This window comes from Hyperoodon ampullatus, assembly GCF_949752795.1.
Source record: "Hyperoodon ampullatus genome assembly, chromosome: 4".
NCBI lineage: Eukaryota > Metazoa > Chordata > Mammalia > Artiodactyla > Ziphiidae > Hyperoodon > Hyperoodon ampullatus.
This window is the reverse complement of record NC_136917.1, coordinates 5,415,953-5,434,540: the sequence shown is the minus strand read 5'-3', so window position 1 is coordinate 5,434,540 and position 18,588 is coordinate 5,415,953. Positions and strand designations below refer to the sequence as shown.

Genomic DNA, 18,588 nt, shown 5'->3' with positions numbered 1-18,588 from the left:
ACAGAGTAATTATCTTCAAAGACCTGAGGCAAAATAACAAACAGTTACACTATCGCTTAAGACTAAGTGATAAATGACATTTTCAGATAAACTGTAAGGTCTACCACCCATAGACCCTCACTAAAGGAAGAAAGAAACATGCAAGAACATAAAAGCTAAAACTACAAGAAACACATAATGGCCAGGAAGGGCTGTTCAATAGGTAATTAACGTATGCTGAAGACTTCATTGTGAATAGGAAGAAAATAGAAATACACACTTAAATTGTTCCAGAAAAGTCAACATTTATTTAGTATCTCCTAAAACTTAAGATTAAGCATAAAGGAGAGGAAAGAAATTAGAGGAATATAGGAAACTATCAATTCTCCAGGCTGTAAGGAAGAGGAAAAGGTAATAGCAAAGAAAATGATGGTAAAAATAAAAAATATGTTCAAAATAAAGCCAAATATACCAGTACTCATAATAAATGTAAATGGATTTAATTTGCTTACTAAAAGCAAAAATTATCAGATCGGACTTTTTTCATCCAGTGAATATAAAGAGAAATGGAAAAACTCAACAATTCTAGTATGAGTTTTTTATAGAACTCTATCAGAAACAGATGTAGATCAAGCTTTGAATAAATTACCACATTTGACCTAATGTAGTTAGAGCTAATATATAAAATCCTGCTCTAACAAATAGTAAACATGCATCTTTCAAAGACACCTGGTCCATATACCAAAAATTTAAAGAAAAAGACCAAATTCTAAATCACAAAGGACTCTGAAAGAATCATCATAAAGAACATATTTTCTGACAACAATGCATTTAGATTAAAAACAAGTAATAAAAATATAGCCAAACAAGCCTAACATGACTGGATACTTCAAAAAGCACATCTAAATATGCAATTCATGAGGTCGAGTAAATCATGATGGAAATTATACTTATTGCTGCTGAACAACTATAAAAATATTACATATGCAAACTTGTGGGATGCACCTAAAGCTTTTACTATGAAAAACAAAAAGATGAAAAAGAGGTAAGTTAAAAAATTCAACTCAAGGAACTTAAAAAAGTTACCATATAAACCTAAAGAAAAAAAGATTAGAGAAGAATCAAGGAAACAATAGGAAAGATCAGTAAGACCAAAACTGAGCTCTTCAAAACCCTAATGAAAACACATCTCTGACAAAACTGATCCAGGGGAAGACACTGAAAGAGAAGACCACAAAAATACTACTAGGAATGAAAAAGAAAGACTGCAATTATGAATATATAGTCATCTCTTATACCTGTGGGGGACTGGTTCTAGGACCTCCATGGATACCAAAACCCATGGATGCTCAAGTCCTTTAGATAAAATGGCATAGAATATTCAGCCCTTCGTATCTACAGATGTGAAACTTGCATACACAAAGGTCCATGTAAATATTTTTCTGAAAATTTAAAGCAAGTCAATAATTTCTTTAAATGGGGACTTCCCTGGTGGTGAAGTGGTTAAGAATCCACCTGCCAATGCAGGGGACACAGGTTCGAGCCCTGGTCCAGGAAGATTCCACATGCTGTGGAGCAACTAAGCCCATGCGCCACAACTACTGAGCCTGCACTCTAGAGCCCATGAGCTGCAACTACTGACCCCGCGTGCCACAACTACTGAAGTCCACACACCTAGAGCCCGTGCTCCGCAACAAGAGAAGTCACTGCAGTGAGAAGCCCACCCACAGCAACGAAGACCCAATGCAGCCAAATAAAAATAAAGACTTGGCTTTTTAAAATTAATTTATTTATTTTTGGCTGTGTTGAGTCTTCTGCTGTGTGCGGGCTTTCTCTAGTTGCGGCGAGCAGGGGCCACTCCTCACCACGGTGTGCGGGCCTCTCATTGCGGTGGCCTCTCCTGTTGCAGAGCACAGGCTCTAGGTGCGCGGGCTTCAGTAGTTGCGGCACTTGGGCTCAGCAGCCGTGGCTCACAGGCTTAGTTGCTCTGCAGCATGTGGTATCCTCCCAGACCAGGGCTCGAACCCGTGTCCTCTGCATTGGCAGGCAGATTCCCAACCACTGCGTCACCAGGGAAGTCCCAAGACTTGACCTTTTAAAAATAATAATAAAAATAATTCCTTTAAATGTAAATTTTACCAAAAGATAGTCAAAATCATTCAGCAAACATGAATAAACCAATCACTATTACAGAAATTGAATCAGTAACCCTGTTCCTAAAGACACCAAGCCAAAGGATTATAAAGATCAGTTTGACCAAACTTATAAGGGATAGATAATTCCTCTCTCATACCCATTGTTTCATGGATTCAAAAAAATAGAAAATATAGGCAATTCAATATTCATGGCTAGAATAATTCTGATACGAAAATGAGCATGCATTGTTCAAGAAAACAAAATTACAGACCAATCTGTTCAATGAACATAAATGTAAAAAATTCTAAATAAAATATTGCCACACTAATTCAGTAGCACGTTAACCATAATAAAGCCCAACCAAGGAACTTTCATATTCTCTTGGTAAACTATAAACTGACACCACCATTCTAGAGAGCAACTTGAAAATAGCTAGAGGAGTTTAAGTACTCACTATATGCTATGACACAATTCCACTGCTAAATATGCACCCTGGGCCATCCTTTTGCACATGTATATACATAGACATGTACAAGAATGTTTGTTTCTTCATTGTTCTTAATAGCAAGAAATCGGAAACAGCTTAAATGTTCATTAAAATGTTCATTAACAGGAAAATAAGTAAATAGTGGCATATTCATACACTAGAACAGTTAAAATGAATAAACTAGAATAGCATTTATCAACAAAAATAAAGGTCCAAAGCATAATTCAGAGGGATACCTATACATGATAAAATTAAAAAGCATCCATTAACATGGATACATAAACATGTATATATAAAATACACAGAAGAATGATGAACACTGAGTTTATTTTCAAGATTAATGAGAAGGCATTTGCAAGGGATACATGGGTGCTTGAACTGTATCTGTAAGGCTTAATCTTTTAATAAAATCTGAGGCAAATATGTGTAGAGGAAGAAAAAATAATTTTCCCTCTACCCTTCTAGGTTCTCAGCTTAGACACTCCTGTAATAAAAGACAGATTAATGGGAGAAAAACAAAAGTTTAATAAATACTTCCTATACACATGGGAGAGGCCAGGAAACTGAGTAACTTTCTGAAATGGCCCTGGCCACCACCTTAAATACCATCTCTAGCTAAAGACAAAAGAAGTTTTGCGGCTAGGGGAGGCCAGATATTGGAGTTGATAAAGATTTCCTAGAAATAGAGAATTGTCCTTTTCTTCCAGGTACAGAGAGGGAGACACCCTTACAAATGGAGATTTTCCCTTATAACTGTAAATGTCTCTTACAAAAAGATAACTTCTTTTCAGTTTCCAGAGCTCCTCCTCTGTCTGCTGTTTCTTAAAAATAACCAGCTCAAGATAATCCTTATGCCAGAGACTTATTTGGGGGTGATATATTCTGCTCCCCTTTATATGGCATAGGGTTAAAATTGATAAAGCTGGATGTCAAGTATATGAGATTTGTTGACTATGCGCTTGAAATATTTCACAATAATTTAATTACTTTTTTTAAAACACCAGCACAAGGTATTTCCCAAGAGGATCTCTGCTCTCCATGACCCTCTTAACCATTAGGTATCTTATTAACCTTTCAAAATTGCCCTGTAAATAATCAGGCCTCAATGTGTAATATATTAAATGGGTAATGACTGGTCATTCAGCCCTCTTTCTCAGAGCACTGCATTCAGCTGCTTTAAAAGACAGAACCTGTTCCTTTCACTCACCATTCAGCACTATTAATCCACCTAATGCATCTCTAGACCAGGTATCCTGGTAGTTACTGGTGATTTCTGTTGCTCTTGGGAAAGGAGTTAGTTAGCTACTAGAATCATTATGAAAAAAGTGTTTCCCTTTTTTTTTTTTTTTTTTTTTTTTTTTGCGGTATGTGGGCCTCTCACTGTTGTGGCCTCTCCCGTTGCGGAGCACAGGCTCCGGACGCACAGGCCCAGCGGCCATGGCTCACGGGCCTAGCCGCTCCGCGGCATGTGGGATCTTCCCAGACCGGGGCACGAACCCGTTTCCCCTGCATCGGCAGGCGGACGCTCAACCACTGCGCCACCAGGGAAGCCCTGTTTCCCTTTTTAAAGTGCTTGAAGCAGAGGGAGAATGTCTTTCTTCCCTGGGTAGAAATCTAACATGAATTTTAATAGCTGTGTCAGCTTTCACAGTCCCCACCAAAGTGATTTAAAAAGTTAGCTAACTGCTTTCTTTTTCAGGAACAGGGGCTAGGATATTCAAACCACCTCTTCCACTGAAAACAAATTAATGTGTGTATGTGTGTGTGTGTGTGTGTGTATTTATTTATTTAATATATGTATACATATATAAACATATATATGTATACACACATATAATATATATATATAAATATATATACACACACAAGTATATATGTATACATATGCTAAAGGTATGAAAAAGATGACAGGATAAAGACCAAACCCTCTGGGAAAGTGGGTTTGTAGAGAAGCAAGCTGAGCCAAAGCCTCTGTTTTCTTCAAAGCGTTTGCAACCCTGCCCAAAATGAACTTTTTGGCAGACTTCATTGAGCATAAAGTTCAGAAATTAAAACCCAGGCTGCTAAAGTGGGAGTCTAATAAGAGATCACATTAAATTAGGACCCCAAAGGCTCTACCTTCAGAGTAAAAGTATACCCAAAAGTGGACCTACCTGCACTCCCCTCCCCAGCAGGGACTGTAGGGATTGTTCCCACTGTGCTGAAGAGAGCAGGGAGAATCAGTAAAAAGGACTTATCCTGGGAAATGGACCATGGGCTGGCCTCACACAGATTTGCAGCCCAGATTCTTTGTACCACCTGGGTGAGCCAAATTTTGACGTATGAATTCAGTTTAAAGTAACTGACAATGCCCAAGGATATTACAAAATACACACACACACCCTCTCCAGGGAAAGTTTTCCTAAGCCTCAAAGGATCCCCACTAATTTTCCAAGGCCAAGAAGCATCACATATTCAAAGATAAGGAAGCTCATTACCATACTAAGTGAAGTAAGCCAGACAGAGAAATATATGATATCACTTATATCATAATTTTTTTAAAAGATACAAATGAACTTATTTACAAAACAGAAATAGACCCACAGACATAGAAAACAAATTTATGGTTACCAAAGTGGAAAGGGGTGGGGGAGGGGGAGGGATTAACATACACACACAACTATATACAAAATAGATAACCAACAAGGACCTACTGTAGAGCACAGGCAACGATACTCAATTTTGTAATAACCTATAAGGGAAAAGAATCTGAAAAAGTATATATATATATATATATATATATATATATATATATATATATAACTGAATCACTGCAACTATACTTCAATTAAAATATATATAATAAAAAATAGACTTTAAGATTTTTGCACTATATAACAACAGATTGCATTAAGAAATTTCAATAACTCTCAAATGAGTAAGAAAAATAAAATTTTCAAAAACACACAAAAAGATAAATAATGAAGCTCAAAATGAAACAAGAACTCAATGAGGATCACAAGCACAAACATCAGTAACAAATATCTCAGGTATTGGAATTATCAGATATAAATCATAGAAAAGGTTTGTTTGCTATGTTTAAAGATTAAGCTTTAAAATATCTGCAAGAATTGGAAAACCATGCAAAGAAACCTAGAAGATGTGAAAAAAGACCAAATAAAACTCTTAGAAATTAAAAAATACAATAACTGTAATTTAAGTTTCAATGGCTGGATTAACAGCAGATTAGGCACAGCTGAGGGGAGAATTAGTGAACTGGTCAAATTATCCAGAATATAAAACAAAAGTAAAATAATGAAAATTATAGAACAGATATTGAGATATATAGAAGATATGGTGGTATCTTAAAAGATCTAACATACATTTGATTAGAGTCTCAGAAGGAAAGGAGGAGAAAATGAGACAGAGGCAATATTTGAAAAGATAGTGACTTGAGAATTTTGCAAAAGTAATGAAAGACATCAATCCACGAATTCAAGAAGATCAGCAAAACCCAAGCAAGATAAGGAAACTATAGAACACTGAAGACGAAATAAAAATCATAAAAGCAGCCATGTTATAAGAGATTTCCTTCTAAGGAATAACAGATAAAGAGTTGCTAACTTCTCAATAGCAACAACAGAAGCCAGAAGATAGTGAAATGCTATCTTAAATATACTAAAAGAAAATAACTTCCCAACAAGATCAAAAATAGCTTTTAAGAATGAGAATGAAATAATGGATCAGAGAATGCATCACCAGCAGACTTTCACGAAAGGATATTCTAAAGGATGTACAGCCATCCCTCAGTATCCACAGGGGATTGGTTCCGGGACCCAATGCAAATACCAAAATCTGTGGATGCTCCCATAATCCCATTAGTCCCATAATCAGTTCTCTGTATCTGTGGATTCAACCAACCACAGATCAGGTAATACTGTAGTATTTGTTGAGAAAAATCCACATTTAAGTGGACCCGCACAGTTCAAACCCATGTTGTTCAAAGGTCAACTCTATTTAAAGTATAAGGAAAGACACCCCAATGTTCATGGCAGCACTGTTTACAATAGCCAAGACATGGAAGCACCCTAAATGTCCATCGACAGAGGAATGGATAAAGAAGATGTGGTACGTATATACAATGGAATATTACTTGGCCATTAAAAAGAATGAAATAATGCCATTTGCAATAACATGGATGGACCTGGAGATTATCCAGGTCCATTACTTACATTACTAAGTGAAGTAAGTCAGAGAAATACGAATATCAATCATATGGTATCACTTCTATGCAAAATCTTTAAAAATGACACAAATGAACTTATTCACAAAACAGAAACACTCACAGACTTAGAGAACAAACTTATGGTTACCAGGGGGAAAGCAGGGTGGGAGGGATAGATTGGGAGATTGGGATTGACATGTACACACGGCTATATTTAAAATAGGTAACCAACAAGGACCTACTGTATATAGCACAGGGAACTCTGCTCAATAGTCTGTAGTAACCTAAATGGGAAAAGAATTTGAAAGAGAAGAGATACTTGTATATGCATAACTGAATCACTTTGCTGTACACCTGAAACTAACACAACATTGTTAATCAACTACACTGTAATATAAAGTTTTTTTAAAAAGTATAAGGAAAGAAAGCTCAGATGGTAAGTCCAAAATGCAAGAGGGAATGAAGGCATAGAAAGTGTCAAGCATGTAAGTAAATCTTAATGAATATTGACCATATTAAACTGTAATAATGACTTATGTGATTTAAAAAGATGATAGAATTTAAATACACAGTAGCAATGAGATATGAATCAGGAGGGAGGTAAACAAAGTTAATGTGTTCTAAAGTTAATGTATTCAGGAGGAGGGAAACATAGAAACTTTATACCACAGTAAGTTAAAACTGCTTATTAGCATTTATTGAGTAATCACTAAGGAATGGAAATGAAATATATAACTTTCAAACTAGTAGACAGGGAAATGAAATTATATGGAATCGTCGGTAAGTTTAAAAGAGGACAAGAATTGGAAGGAAAGCAGCATAAAACAGGGCAAAATGAGATCAGACTACAGAAGACGGCACTGCTTTGGAAATGAATAACAGCCACGTGTAGAAAACATGAATTCATCACACAAACATAATACTGAGGAAAAAAGACAAAAGTCACATCAAATATGATTAATTTTTAAAAACAGACTATCAAGGGAGAAACATAGGTAGTAAAACTAAAGAATATCATGAAAATTATCACCAAAGTCAAGGTGATTTAGGGGTTTCCGGGGTATGTGTGTTCAAATTCTGGGTGGTAGCAACATAGGTGTTTACTTTATCATAAGCCATTAAATGGCACACTTTTTAAAATTGTTTATAGGTATGTGGCATTCCCAAAAAAAGAAGTTTAAAACAAGTTAAAGTAGCGTGACTGCATTCCCCCCTAATCTAAGCTATCCCTTCAACAGTGTTTACTTCTTTCCTTCCACAGACCATCATCCATGGGCTTGTTCTCTCAGGCAGCTTCCTGATGTACTTTGTGGTATCCCTAGTGTACAACGCCACCTGCGTCATCTGCAACAGTCCCATCAACCCCTACTGGGTGATGGAAGGCCAGCTCTCGGACCCCACTTTCTACCTCGTCTGCTTCCTCACACCGGTCGTGGCTCTTCTCCCAAGGTTTGAACAGGGGGTGCTATTTTCTTCCTAGAACTACCACTCTCCCCTCAGTCAGCCATTTTCATAGCCCAAGAGTCAGGAGTTTGACTCCAGCTGGGATGCTTGAGGCTATTGTTTCAAAGATAGGGAGCTAGGACAGAAAGAATAATGAACTTGGAGGCAAATAGCATGGACTCTGGTCCCAGCTCAGCCACAGAGCAGCAAAGTCACCAAATCTGGCATAACCTCTGTTATAACATCTGTAAAAGAAGAGTACTAATTCCTACCCTCCTGCCATACAAACTTTGTTGTGTAAAAAGAATTATTTTGAAAAGCTCTATAGTCCTTTATTCCTTAGCCCAGGAGTCTCACTCTCAAATGCCTACAGGGACAGGTAAGCAACAGCAGCAAACCAGGTGAAGTACAGACAGACATTAGGAGAAGGAACTTCTAAGCTTCAGCCTATCACTGTCACGGGGAAAGATCAAGACTAGCATTTCAGAGCTTTAGATTTTTCCCAGACATTCAAATTTTGCATGAAATAGCCAACTTTTTAATACTACTCAAATTTGTTAAAACACACACCCTGTATTTGCCAAATAAATCATTCAAGCAGAGGGACTATTTCTAACATTTCCAGCCTAAATCCTCTACATTCGCCTTTTCCCGAAAAACAGCAACAGCGACAACAACGCCTGGTGTGTCCTTATAATTTACTCTAAACACGTGCTTTTTCTATCTAGCTCCTCATTTGCCTTCTGCAAAATCACCTAGAAATTAGGCAAAGCTGTGGTTGTAGTCCTACTTGCTCATGGAACAGCTTAAGTCCTATGAGGGACCAGAATGTGTCCTCCAGCCCACCGCAGGTCACAGTGAGAGCTGAGTTCTCCCAACTCGGAGGCCAGTGTTCTGTTCTCCATCCCACACTCTCCAGTCAGAACATTCGGTGACCTTAATGATGCTGTACCCAGAGGCAAGACTCAGCCTCTCTCCATCCTTAGGATCTCGTCTGCTCTGAACATTGAAATTCAGCTACTTTATCATTATAAGCCACAGTCAAGAAACCATTGCAACATTGTGTAGAGCTTTTTCTAATCCAAAATTAGGCAGAGAGCCATTAGCGTGCTTTGCTTCCTTTAATAAGTTTGGCAGCTTGCTTAAACTAGTTTGGGCTCCCTTTCTTCTTCGTAAGCCACCTCAGAACCTTGACATCTGATGCAGCGTTTAGAGGCTGAAGATACCGATATGACAAACACTACTGTGAACTCAGCAAACGGCTGAGTATGCACTGTGGACGCAGCCTCCCTGCTTGGCCCCTACTGGCCTCTACAGCCTTATCCCCCTGCTCCCAAAGCTCAAACTTTGGGCTCCACATCACCAAGCTTCTTGGACTTCCCTAAAGGCTCCCTGCCCTCACCCCTTCCTGCCTGTGTTCATACTGTCCCTTCTAGTCAAAATGCCCCTCGTTACCAGACCGCCTCACCCTTTGACATCATCTCAGGCATGAGCAATTCCAGAACCCTTCACCTGCCTCCCTCAGGCTGAAACAGATCCCCCTCACTCATGTGTTCCCATGACCTGGGTCTATCTGTCACTACTACCTTTAGCCCACATTATCTGTTTCATCTGTTTGTCTTGGTCTGACCGTTAACTCCGGGAAGGAAGGTATCTCCTTATTATTATATAACCCACAGCTAGCAGAGTTCTTGTCATGTAGGCCACCCTCAGAGATAAATGAGAAAAAGATGCTAAAGAAACAGAAAGATGAATAAAACAGAACTCTTGCTCTCAAGAAGTCTACAACCCAGTGGACAATTCAGACAGAAGTTTGATCGTAATATAGGTGAAAGTAACTAGTATTAAAAGAGGGCCCTAGGACTGAGGAGTGGGAAGCAATTAAGCACAAGCCTCAGAGGACATTATTTCCCACCCACCCACCCCCTTTCTCAGCCCAACCCCTTGGGAGACGGAGACTGGGAGAGACCATGAAGGTCCTGCCCTCATTGGAAAAGGGCATCAAATATGTGGGTTAAATATTTTTGTCCACACTTTTGGGGTTAAACATGGTTATGATCACCTCTGACCAAGGACTGACCTCCTCTGTTCTGTGTCTTATCTGGCGTATGGAAAGAGCAAATCATCAGCTGAGGATTCTTGTCCTACCCTTGGTTAGAAGACACATTTGGAGCCAGAGGCTACCAGCTTGATGAGGGTTGTTGAGAAGTATGAACGTTCTTGGAAAAGACAAACACTCAACATTACAGCTTGTTAAACAAATGAGGGACAACTTAGGGGAAAGTAGGCAAATATTTTCTTGCCAGTTACCATAGTGCACAAGTTAAATCTCTGCTTATTCTAGATTATCATCATAAACTTAAATTACTGTTTAATTCTGTTGCCTAAGAAAGGCAAAGAGAGTTCCTTTGACAGAGAAAGGATTACTTTAATAGCTCCAAGGACTGTTGACTTGTTACCTTAGAACAATTAATTTTTGTTACAGAAATCTACATGATAGAATGTTTGCTACAGAAAACTCTATTTGTTCACTTAAAGATGTAAGCTGTACTTATAATAAGATTGATTTCACTCACCAAGCTTGTGATAATTAGCCACTAACTGTGACCTCACTTATCTCGGTCTAATTACTTCAACCAGTATAAAGGAACTATATGGATTCTCTTAAACTAAGAGAAAGTAAGTTTCTTTTGTTTTATCTCTTAAATAACTAACATACAAACTTTAAAACACAATGCAGCATCGTAATTCACTACAATAGAGCCCTTGGACACTCTTCATTTAGCTTCAGTAACACAGAACTCTCTTGGTTTTTCTCCTACTTCTTCTTTGTTTCTTTTGCTGGTTCATGTCTTTGACATGGTGTATTGTCAAGCCTTTGTCCTAGGTTCTTTTGTCTTCTCACTTTAACTCTTTCCATAAACATAGCAACCACTATTGTGAAAGTTAAATATCATTTTTCACAAATGAATCTCTAATATAAACTCCCAGCCCAGATCCTTCTCCGGAATCCCAGATACATCTTTCTAGCTACCTATGCCTCACCAGCACTGGGCCTGCTACATCTGAGGAAAGTGGGAGACATCTATAATTTAATTCACTATCTACTTTCTGTCACCACCACCACCATCCCAGAAACCTGGCTCTCTTCCCGAGTTCCTTTCATCCACTGTGACCACTTAGGATCCAGGCAGGCCCATGAGACTTATCCTTGATACCACCCACCACATGCCCCTCTCTCACCCACCACCAAGACCCGACAATTTTATCTGCTAACCTATTTCTCAGTAGGTATTTCCATCTGCTATTTCCATTTCTACAGCCACCACCATGGATAGGTTATAAGACTTTCACTCTGAATTACTTCAATAGTCTCCTACTGGGTTTTACTCTAATCCATTATCATTGTGTCAAAGTGTCATCGTGTCATGTTCATAACTTTCCAAGGCCTTCCCAAGGCCTTTACAGTAACGCACAAAACCCAAAACATTCCCCATGGTCCTTGCCTGCTCTGACCCTGCCAACCCCTCTGTGTCCGAGTCCCTCACTCTCCACACTGCAGCCATTGAGCCCAGGGTTTGCTTCTCACCCCCTCTTTGCCTGGCTTCCTCCTATGCATCCCTCAGTCCTCACCTTTAACGTTTCCTCCTCAAGGAAGATTTCTTGCACCAGATCACGTGTTTGACACTCTCACTGCTCCTGCGGCTTCTAACTCGGTTCCTGTGCTTCCTGACAGCAAAATTCCTGTCAGTCTGGTTCCCAGCTTAATAGTCCCTTGGGGCTTGGCCCATTGTAGGAACTTGCCAGGTATTTGTTCACTAAATGGACAGAGAGGGAAATTGGTAGCTTGGGGGAATGTTTAAACTGAGAAAATTCCAGTTTCCCGCAAGAAGTTGGGTCTTTCCTGAAACACATATGTAATGGCCACCTGCACTGCCTCCCTGGGTGAGATGAGAAAGAATGGGGAAAAGTTTCTGATTCCGTAGGATCTACTGTGGTCTTCAGAAACCCCTGCTCACTTTGAGATCATCCTGAATCTTTTAGACATAATAGAAGGATGGGAGCCTCTCTGCTTATAAGGCTTTAGAAATAAAAAACAAAAACATTTAAGGATTATTTTTGGAAAAGACCTTAGATGTCCTCTGGACCAACTGGATTATGTTTTAGATAAACTGACACCCAGAGAGGGGGTATGAGCTGCCCAGCATCACAAGATGGTATATGCTTCTCCACAGATCACATAGTTTTAGTTACCTTCTTACCTAAACTGGGAACAGGAAAATATTCTAGGCACATATAGAAACCCCTGATTCCAGAGTCCACTACAGGCTACAGAAAGCTTGGCAGGGGAAAGGAACCTTGAGTTAACCATCAAGGAGATCTATCAACTTCTCGGGAGACGTTAGGAAACCCATCTCATCACTTGGGACCTCAGTATCTTCATCTGGAAAAGAGTGATAATACACTGATGCTGTGAAGCTAGCATAGCCTGTGGATTCAAGAAAAGAACGTATTGGGAAACTACTTTGAAATTATTAAGTTCCACGAAGAGTTGACGTTCCAAAGCAAGTAAATTTGCCTACATTAGAACAGCTCAGAAATAGAATGGACTGCCTCGTGCATGGTAGATGAGAGAAAAGCCTCAGAATCCACGGCACTTGGTCTTGACCACAGCTTGACCACTCTGTGGCTCTGGACAAATCATTCAATCTCTCAGTGCCTCAGTTTCCATGTCTGTACATAGCGGGAAACAAAAGTACCAACCACATGGGATTTGGGGAAGAATAATATGAGTTAATAATATGTAAAGCACTTAGAATAGTCCTGGTACCTAACAAATGTTAGCTGTTATATTTTGTTGTTGAACTCCCCAGTACCAGAGGCGTACAGGCATAGATTTGATCCATCAGTCAAGAGAGTGGCAAAGATGACCTTTCCCGAATAAATGCTGGAGAGGGTGTGGCGAAAAGGGAACCCTCTTGCACTGTTGGTGGGAACGTAAATTGATACAGCCACTATGGAGAACAGTATGGAGGTTCCTTAAAAAACTAAAAATAGAACTACCATAGACCCAGCAATCTCACTATTGGGCATATACCCTGAGAAAACTGTAATTCAAAAAGAGTCAGGTACCACAATGTTCATTGCAGCTCTATTTACAATAGCCAGGACATGGAAGCAACCTAAGTACCCACTGACAGATGAATGGATAATGAAGATGTGGCACAGATATACAATGGAATATTACTCAGCCATAAAAAGAAACGAAATTGAGTAATTTGTAGTGAGGTGGATGGACTTAGAGTCTGTCATACAGAGTGAAGTAAGTCAGAAAGAGAAAAACAAATACCGTATGCTAACACATATATATGGAATCCAGAAAAAAAAGTTACGAAGAACCTAGCGGCAGGACAGGAATAAAGACTCAGACATAGAGAATGGACTTGAGGACACGGGGAGGGGGAAGGGTAAGCTGGGATGAAGTGAGAGAGTGGCATGGACATATATACACTACCAAATGTAAAATAGATAGCTAGTGGGAAGCAGCCACATAGCACAGGGAGATCAGCTCGATGCTTTGTGACCACCTAGAGGGGTGGGATAGGAAGGGTGGGAGGGAGACGCAAGAGGGAGGAGATATGGGGATATATGTATATGTATAGCTGATTCACTTTGTCATACAGCAGAAACTAACACACCATTGTAAGGCAAATATACTCCAATAAAGATGTTAAAAATAAATAAATGAAAAATTTTTTTAAATAATTTTTTAAGTGCCATCATTACGAACTAAGAGGTGGTACAAGCATTTATGAGAAGGAAGTTCAATCAAAAAAGGCTTCCCCAAGGAAGTACCCCATGATTCATGCAGTCATTAAAGGCCAATACATGGTAACCTTTTCTTTATAATAACTAACATTAAATTACCATTGTTTGAAAAAAAAAAAAAAAAGATCTTTCCCTGGGTAGGGAGTTGGATTCTAGGGACCCTTTCAATGCTGAAATTCAAGAAGTCAGAAGTCAGAAAATATCTTTATTCTATTATTTCCCACCAGGTACTTTTTCCTGGCTCTACAAGGGACATATGGGAAGTCTCCGATCTTAAAAGCTCAGAAAATTGACAAACTCCCCATGGACAAAAGAGAGCTGGAAATCCAGAGCTGGAGAAGCCGACAGAGGCCTGCCACTGTCCCTGGAGAGGCCCAGCCCACCCACCGTCCAGGGCCACCTGCCCCAGAACAGAGCTTCAGAGCCAGCACCCCAAAGAGCTCGAGCCCTGTGGAGTGCAAGTACAAAGAGGACTGGGTGCTGCCCGGAGAGAGATCCAGTGGAGACCGCATAAGGGATGACCCATGCTCACGGGACTCCTGGGCTAAATTCTCATCTGGGGAGCACCTTCTCCTGGAGCCTAGTAGGATGATGGCGTCCGGAGCCTACTCGAGTGGACAGACTAACTCGAACCGGCCCTTCAGCCAGGGCAGCCATCGCCGATCCCAGAGTTCACTGACCATATGAGGGGCCTGCAGAGATCTGCACAAACTCAGAGGAGGCCGCCTAATCACTGGCTTACTTAACCACGACTCTTCCTCTTCATGAAGGGAAGAATGTGCCCGTCTTACCCTCTTCTCCCCACCAGGCTTGACTTTCTTAGAGGAAGTGCTGGCCCCAAGGGGTCTGACAAAAAAGGACTGGAAACCAGTCGACCTCTAGTTTTCTCCTGCTGCCAGGCAGCACTTCTTGCAAAAGGTTTTTTATAAGGAAGTTATATTTCTATTGCATTGAGTTTTTTTCATTTTTTAACCCAGAGACATTCTTTGACCCTCTAGATAAGTACAGCCTACAACCCAAGGCAACTGCGCCATCAGTTTCCCAGATGCCAAGAAGTGTAGCGAGCCAGCCAATATCTCAAGATCTGGAAGTTTCTGGGCTTGTCAAACCATCACCTCAGCCCTCGGAGTCAAGAGTTCAAGTTTCAGAAGAGTCTCATACACACAAGTGCCTCATCTCAAGTGTATTGCAGGGATGGTCATGTCGGGGTTAACATCCCTTCCATTCTCAGAGTTGGGTCTGCTCTAAACCAAAGAAAATCACATCTAAAGATTAAAATCAGATTTGTGTGTGTTTTTTGCAGTACGTGGGGCTCTCACTCTTGTGGCCTCTCCCGTTGCGGAGCACAGGCTCCGGACACGCAGGCTCAGTGGCCATGGCTCACGGGCCTAGCCACTCCACAGCCTGTGGGATCTTCCCAGACCGGGGCACGAACCCGTGTCCCCTGCATCGTCAGGCGGACTCTCAACCACTGCGCCACCAGGGAAGCCCTAAAATCAGATTTGAACTAGGAGCCAGAGACACTTCTGAGGGTCATAAGGCCGCAGCTAGTTTTAAGAGGCAGAAAGAACATAAGCACGTGAAAGCGAATGGACGTAAGTACGTGAAGCAGAAACTCCACGCTTCAGCTAATAGGCTACGTGTCCCACAGTCTGGGGACTCTACCAAGAGGGCATGGCCAGCACTCTTCTTTGAAAGATATTTACTTTATTTATTTTTAAATAAAAGTACAAATATGCCCCACTTTTCAGAAGTTTGCCTTAAGCCATTTCACTTTTACCAAAGACCTACGTCAGTACCTGTTGTTGCTAACCGAAAGAAATCCAAAGAGTTGAATTTCTTTCTGCTTTTACCCCCCAGAAAAGGTGAAAAGTGACAATAGCATTCAGCATTTGTTTTGCAGCCAGCGGTTACAGAGCGCTGAGCACTGAGTGGCACCACGCAACTCCTTCCCCAGGGACCACACTCAGCATCTCAGAATCAAACCGCCATAGCTTTGAACTGTGTCTAAGCAGCTGTGCTTTATCTGGATTTATCCAGATATTCTGTGCATCCATTAGCAAGATGTGTCCTAAGGTAACTGCTTCTTTGTTTACGCCATTTCAGCTTATGAAAAGTTTCATACTAACGCCCTACTTTCAGATAGCAGGGGAAGCCTGTATCCATTACTCATTCAACTCTCAGAAAAGGAAAACTCTAAGATCAGACCTTTACACAGCTGCACCCAGAATAGACGACCCGCATGACAGAGCAACTCTGAGCCCAAACAACAACATCTGAAAGAGTAGGACCAGTGTCAAACCCCATGTATTAAGCTTATCCCAGAATATCACAGGCTTCAGTTGAATTAGGGAGAGCCAGAGGAAGTCTCACTTCACAGGGAAAAGAAGGATTACATAGACTTCTTATCCCTAGAGGTCATAAATGCCAAAAATGCAAAAGAGCTCAAAACAGTGTTGGAATAAAAGAATGGATGATAGGATTCTAATACACTGTCAAGAGAAGTGAGGTCTACCATGGGCAAGGATAGCCTGTCCCTAGTCTTTTAAGGTGAGCCAGGGAGGATTACTGAACCCTCCCGCCTTAAGGTGGTGCCCATATATGTCAGGCAAAAAGTACAAGGGAGGGAACAAGTGTGGCAAGTGACAGCCACCCCATGAATTGACCTATCACTTGAGTAACTCCTCAGCAGAAGTACCCAAAAAGAGCTCAACAATCAAGCTGGCACATGGCAGGCTGAGCTGGTCCTCTGACCATCCTGCTGGCAAACCTTAACTGGAAGGGCCATTTGGGACATGGCCCAAACATACTGGATCTCTTTCACTGACTTTGCCACATAATGATGCCAGCACTGACCAGCTGGTGGGTCTTCAGGGGGATTGCTAGGGTAGGAGCAGGTAAACACATCAGGCAAAGCAGTAATCATATAAATTGTCCCAAATGAGGGGACTGGGCCAAAGCCTGGATCTCAGGGTCCTTCCTTTCCCCCATATGATTCCTGCTCACTCCTGAAAGCCAGATGAGACAGGTAGGATGTTTCAGAAAAGAACAGAGTAGTGGGAAGAACACTGGCCTCAGGAGATGGGGGTGGGAGTCTTTTCTCTGCCCCGTATTCTCTAGGAGCTAGGAGCTAGGAGCACTGACGTAGCATGCTTCACCTGCAAATCACGTTAGAACTGCCCCACCTGCCAGGCTTGGCATAAAGAGCAAGTCAAAATTACACGGGGTTGTTAAAACCCTTTGAAAGCTGTAACACCCTTGATAATAACACAGGGATTTTTATTCCAGAGCTAAGAGGAGGCGAGGTCATGGGAAGTTGAGAAAATATCGGACCCCTGTACCTAAATGCCAAAGCACACCCGACATGCTCGTGCTGCTGTCTTTCTTGCATGACCAACCATCCCAGTTTGCCTGGGCTTTTCCCAGTTTTAGCACTGAAAGCCCCACATCCTGGGAAACTCCTTAGTCCTGGGCCAACCAGGCCAACTGGTCACCTACTCTTGCCCTTTTTTGTTAAAGCAAACCAACAGTGACCATCCAAGTACCATCTTAGGGGAAAGGGTTCTAACAACTATTTCTCTGCAATGTAATGCTAATGACTGTACTTAATACATTTTTATACGTTCATGACATTTTACAGATTGACTGGAAATGTACTGTCCTTTATTAGAAGGAAAAAATAAACATGGTTTTCCATGGTTGCCTGCAGTCTGAGTACTACTGTCCACCCATCCTTCTTTACATTCACTCATTTATTCATCTATTCATCCACCCGTCCATCCATTTATCTATCCAATAAACTTCTGTTAAGCCCCTACTAGATGCCTGACAATGTGCTTGGGGCTGTGAGGGACTCAATCTCTTTCTAAAGAAGCCCATAGCCTTGTTGGACATAGAATATCAGGAACATAACTGATCCAACAAAGAGTGTGACAAAAACCTAAACGGCTGTAAGAATGAGAAGCAGCACACATAGTCTCCTCTCTCTGAAACTCCAACCTGGATACTCCCCTCTTCCTGGAAACCAGACACCAACCTCAGACTCCTATTGATTAGATGCCTCTTTTCATCCACTCATTCAGCCAATACCAAATGAGTGCCTGCTGTGCACGGCACCGTGGTGGGCAAAAAGGATAAAAGCCCAGCTCCTGCCCTCAAGGGACTTGAAATCTAGAAGGGGTGACAGACAACATTCAAGGAAATCAATAAATGTGATGATCAGACACAATGAAAGGAAGCAAAAATGGAGAGGAAGGGAGGAGGGAGATTCAGAGAAGACCTCTCCAAGGAGGAGACGTTTCAGCTGAGACCACAACCATGAAAACAAGACAGCAGGGAAGGACAATTCCAAACGGAGAGAATTAAGTATGAAAGCCCTGAAAAAGGAAGAGTTTGGTATATTTAAAAGAAGAAGAAGGGCTTCCCTGGTGGCGCAGTGGTTGAGAGTCCACCTGCCGATGCAGGGGACACAGGTTCGTGCCCCGGTCCGGGAGGATCACACATGATGCGG

General features: G+C 41.0%; 1 long non-coding RNA gene across 1 annotated transcript in view; it reads right to left on the bottom strand.

Moving 5' to 3' along the window:
- The window catches only part of LOC307052654, a 171,254-nt gene that overhangs the window by 12,331 nt on the left and 140,335 nt on the right, over positions 1–18,588 (bottom strand). The window lies entirely within an intron of this gene.